We start from the raw sequence: 6,000 nt of genomic DNA on the forward strand, positions 1-6,000 counted from the left end.
AGCAATCCATTTCGAAATCTAGAGAGAGAAAACAGATGAATTAACTAGAGAGAGAAAGTGAAGAATTTGGGGGAAAAGTGAAATCCGACCCTAATTTAAAAATCTAAAATTGCAGAATTGTTCCAAATCTATTTAAAACTAAAGATTTAAAGCAGATCAAAATGCAATGCAAATTTCATTTCAAACAACATCAAGGGCATGTACATTTCACCCATGCTTTGGCGTTTTAGAATCGTTTGAGAAGAAGTTCAAAACACAAATTAGAAACTTACAATTTTCAATGATGAATCCAGATCTGTCGACTTCCAAAGAAACTCCTGTGTCCTTCGTGGACAAATCCTTGGGGAGAGCTTCAAAAAGTGACTTTTGCCTTTTTCTAGACCTCTATTCAAAGATCTGACCGTATGGATTGTAGAGGGGTAAAAGACAAACATGCCCTAAAAATGTCAGCTCAATCAGACGTCTATACAGATATCATTGTTTTACTGAGGATTAATCTAGGCCGTTGGATCATTTGATTATTTAAAAATATGGATTTTTTGATTGGCTGACGCCTTTTTTCCTTGTTTTTGCCGCCCTCGGATCGCATCCAAACACGTGTTTGTGCGCTTCCACAGCACACAATCATTGCTGTAAGATCGAGACAAAACTGCACTTTTTGTATTGTTAAAAATCATGCCACGTCGCCCTAGTCAGCCTTTTTTTAAATAAAGAAAAGAATAAAATATAACAAAGGTAAGCTTACCTCAGATTTCACGCATGCAATGTTGGTTGCCGCGTGCAATAAATGCACGTCGCTAACCGATTTTGCGTATAAGGTATCTCTCTCTTTCTCCTTTTCTTTTGATGCACGCAGAGTCGATTTCCGCATGCATTTAATACACACGGCAAATCGACTGCGCTGTATTAAAGAAAAATTGAAAATTTTTATTTATATAAATGCATGTGGGGTTGGTTAGCACGTGCATTAAATGCACGCGGCTAACCGATTCACGTGCATTGATTCTCCTCGTCTCATCATTATACCAAAATGAATCAACAAAAAAAATGACAAAAGTTACCTTTTTTTCTCGCTGACCGCGCCGCATTATTTCTTTTCTAGCCAATGATTTCTCATTATAGTGTCGCGCAATGTGATGCCATAATTAGCTAATAATGCTCTCATTTATTTATATCTTATTAATTAAAAAAATGCATCCACTTATTCGCCTGAATTTCAGGCGAATGACGTGGATGCCACATCATATAATTATATAAATATATTATAAAATGCCTTCTAAAATGCCAAATAAATAAAATATGTATTATTTAAATATGAAAAAATCATTTATTGGCTATAGAATGGTCAGAAAGTTACATAAAAGATATGGAAAAATTCCAGAAAATTAGTAAAACCATTACCAATCTTTTTCCAAGTATTCTAAGCCCTGTAAAAAAATATTTATTCAATGAAAATAGGTTAAATACCATGTAAAAAATACTAAAAAATTAGAAATAATAATAAAATCAAGGTGCAAGTTATTTATCTCCATTTATATATGATAACATGTAAATATGGCCATTAAAACACATAAAAATAATGTAATATTCATCGATTAAACATGATAATTTGCAAGTTATCAGTCATGTGGATATTGGTGTGGACTAACTTGATCTAATGAACAATTAGGCTTCAAGTAAAGCTTTTTCCAGTTTTATATAGGTCACTACAAGAGGTCTACATGTATATTTAGAAGAAAATGATTAATACTAGGAAATATTGAATGCATTATGAATGATTCACCATAGCTCTATAGCCAAACTCAACTTCTGTCAATGTCACATCCCATTGCTTCTGCTTATCACTAGAAAACCACAGAATCAGACTTACCCAAGGTTGTGTTCAAAATTTTGTTTTGAAAATATGTTTGGGGGTGACTGGTAGAACTAAATTTCAGAATTGTGTGGAATCATGATCAAAAGCACAAGTTTTAGGCACATAATGGAGGTGTACTATATGTTTGAAGAATAGGTTTGCAACTTGAAATGCATCATGTATCTTCTTCCATGGTATTAAATCATCCATCTGGAAAATCTATCAACAACAATAAAAATGGATAATTTATGATAGGTAATTCATGAATAAAAATAAACTTAACTAAATCAACTAATGCTCCCACGTCTAGAATGCTTGCACTATGGCATAAAATATTTTGTATTATCAACTAATGCAGCCTCTCGCCTCAAGACCATTGGTATCCTGGCTGAAGCCCTGAATTGCACTGGCTTCCTCTTTCCTCTGCCTCCCTCTTCTCTAAGTTGTAACTACCAAGATGCCTCCCCCTCTTTCCCCATCCCCTTCTTTTATATCGTCCCCTTCCCCCTCAGATGAGTCCTTATTCCTGCACTGTATTGGCATTAATATGTGTCACCAAATGAGTCAATCCCCCTTTCATGTTGTCTCGTTTTATATTTATTCCCAATTATATCAGCATGTGCAGTATTCCCATGGTGATCTGGTAATGTTGTCTTATCTTTCGTCTCATTTTCTCATTATGTTGAAAAAAATTGGCATTGTTGTTGCACCTGGGTAACTTGTTCGAACCCACATCAAGCCCAAACATCAATCTGGTATCTCATAATAGCCCAAACATCAATATTTAGCATTTAAAGTCATGAATAGAAGCCTTACTCTAGGTAGTAATGTGATATCATTTTCATCTCAAAACCTGCAATCACGACTTCCTTTCTATTCTTGTTTTCCACTATTTTACCTTTTTTGTTTTCATCGAAATACACTTCTAAGAGTTCTATCAATATTGAACAACCTCAAATTTTAAGAGGGATACCCTAGAAGGTTTAAAGAGTCCCTTTAAATATGCCATTTAATGTGGAAGAGATAGATAGTGATGAAGTCTTCATTATAAATTTTAAAAGATCAAGTGAAATCAAGGAACCTTTGTGAAGGCTGTCCCACATTAATCCTGCAAAATATCTTTATAGTAGGTACACATGGCACTCATGGATTAAGCGATTGTGGAAGACTTGATGACCGTGCTAATAATTGAATAGATGACGATTGGACATTTCAACCAAATTATAGAGAATGAGGAAGCGTCAGCGCCTATGATGAAGAGAGAATAAAATGGATGGCTAGGATTGCTCTGATTATAAAGCTTGATATCTGATGATCTAGAGGTTCAATTGAGATGAAATTTTCAGGGATGCTTTATCTTCACACCCTCTTTTCATCCATATCTGCAGATCTATAACTAGAAGCATGGGTTGCCATCAAATTCATCCATAAACTTTCCTTCTAGTCATGTGGGTTAATTGAAAGATAGTGAGTGTCTAAGATCCATCAAGGCTGTGCATGGTGTCTTGGGTGTGTTAGAAGAAGTGACAAAGAAGAGGGGGAGTGATGGCGCGTCACCACCGGACGTCATCGAGCCAGCAGCAGAGGAGCAGCAGGACTTCCCCGACCCAGCACCCGAGGAGCCGGCACCACCCAGCTCGCCACCGAGACGAGTCCAGCCACCACGACGAGCCGCCGCAGCAACACGGGATCCCGCATTCCGTTACTCGGCATGACGCGGACGCCGACCACCGGAGCACACCGTTACAGTCAGTTACTTTATCTTATAGTTTTCCCTTTATTCGTATTGTCGTGTAGCGGGGGAAGGGCCCATGGGAGGAACCCTTTCCCCCCTTTTTTTTATGTTGGGCCTGACAAGCCCGTTTCCTATTTTCTTGCTTATTTTCTCTCCCTTTTATTTTGTGTTATTGGACTTAAGGAAGGGCCATCTTCACCCATATATAAGGGGAAGAGGTGGGCTCTTCCCTTACCTTGACCTAAATTTTTGAAGAATGGCATTTTGAGAAAGAAGGGTCAGGTCGTGGAGAAGAATAGAAGAAAGAAGAAGAAGAGGAGAAAGAAGAAGAAGAAGAGAGGAAGAGGAGAAAGGGAGAGGAAGGAGGAAGGGGAGCCGCCGCCACCGCCGCCGCCGCGCGCCCGCCGCCGCGCCGACGCGCACCGCCCGCGCCGCGCGCCGTCCCGCACCGCCGCCGCCCGCTCACCGCCACGCCCGCGCGCCCGCCGCGCCCGCGCCGCCGCGCACCCGTCGCGCGCGCCGTCCCAGCGTGCCGCGCCGCCGCCACGCCGCCCGCCGCCGCGCCGCCACCGCCGCCGCGCGCGCCCGCGCCGCCGCGCGCCCCGCCGCGCGCCGCCGCGCCGCCGCCGCGCCGACCGCGCCCGCCGCCAGCGCCGCGCCGCCGCCCGCGCCGCGCGCCGCGCCGCGCCCGACCGCGCCGCCCGCCCGCGCCGACGCGCGCCACGCCGCGCGCCCGACCGCGCGCCCGCCGCGCCCGCGCCGACGCGCCCGCCCGCCCGCGCCGACGCGCGCCCGCCGCCCGCGCCCGACCGCGCGCCCGCCCGCGCCGACCAGCGCGCCCGCGCCCGCGCCGACGCGCGCCCGCCGCGCGCCGACCGCGCGCCGCGCCCCGCCGACAGCGCGCCGCCGCGCGCCGACCCGCGCGCCGCCGCGCGCCGCCCGCTGCCGTCGTGCCGTCAGCGCTGCCGCCCGTGCCGTCCTCGTCGCCGCCCGCGCTGTACCACCTGCCGCGCACGCGCTGTGCGCCGCTCCGCTCACACCTTCACCAAGCTGTCGCTCCGGGTCGCGCGCCGTGACCGCCGTCGTCGACGCGGCAACATCGCCGCCGTGCTCGCGGCGTCGTCCCACCGCACTGCTCGTCGTCGACCACGCCTCCCTGCACCGCTCCGCGCCCGACTGGCGCAACCGCCTCCGCACCAGTCAACCTCCGGCGCACCGACAACTCCTCCTCCCGGAACCAGTTGGTACGAAGATCCGTCGCTTGCGGCGAAGGTACTCTGCTTCCTCGCTTCCTCTTTTCATTTATTTCCTTCAGTATTCTTTCAGATTGCCTCCACCGCGCTCGGGTTAGATAGGTGAGTGGGACAGATTGAGAGAACGAAACAAAGGCGGCGTCTTACCTGTCGATGCAGTGGGGCGCCCGGCAGCGTGTGAGCATTCCAGTGGGAGTTACCCCATTCGGCGGCGTGCGCGCCTCGACCCACCTCGGGCGACTTGGAGGGCTGGTTCGACCAGCTTGGCGACCCCGTCCCCGCTCCGGGTTGGCTCTCATAGCTTGTCGGCGCATTGCACGTACCATCGTAGAACCATCGTCCTCGTTATCGTCATACATGTATTTCTGTTCTCCGCATATCCATCGGTTGACGTCGTGGACGTAACCCGATTAGTTAGTGATACGACACCGAGTTCCTACCCTAGGTGACGGTCGGACGCCGTTGAGACGACGTCCGGCATCAGGGAGCTTACTTACACTTGCAAATTCTCATGATCCTAGTGGAATGTAAGGATCTACGGTAAGTATAATCTACGGTAAGCAACATCATTGTTTGCTTAGATTAATTTCACTACCATATCTCATTATCAAACCACTACTATACACTCTTTAAATCATGTCTTACGACCTTCAGATTATCATCTTGACATTAATTACTCATCATTTACTGTATATGATTCAAATCCTACCTTACCTTTGCATTCTTTGTATTCATAACACACACTCTTTGTAGCTTAATCTGACCACATTGACATGCTTGTTTGTATTAAATTTATTATACATGTATGTCATCAAGCTTATAATGTTTTATTTTATGTGTAGAATGATATTAAGAACTTTATACATTTTTACATATTTTTAGAGATTTTTCTGAGATCGAATTCTTAAAGAATATACTTTTTTAAGTAAGAATATAACTTTTTGTTGAATTTTGAGACAGTAAATTTGCAAATATAAGATTTTTCTACTTCAATATATGTATTTATTTATACTTTTTGGGCATTCATTTAATTTATTACGAATTTGAATATTTTTAAAGCCATTTATTTATTTTTACAATGCAACATATCACCGTTCTATTGGTTGAACGATGACCAATCACAATTAGGGATAATTTTTGGTGACAGCCAATAATTA

The sequence above is a fragment of the Wolffia australiana genome, chromosome 16 (genome assembly GCF_029677425.1).
Source record: "Wolffia australiana isolate 7733 chromosome 16, ASM2967742v1".
Taxonomy (NCBI): Eukaryota; Viridiplantae; Streptophyta; class Magnoliopsida; order Alismatales; family Araceae; genus Wolffia; species Wolffia australiana.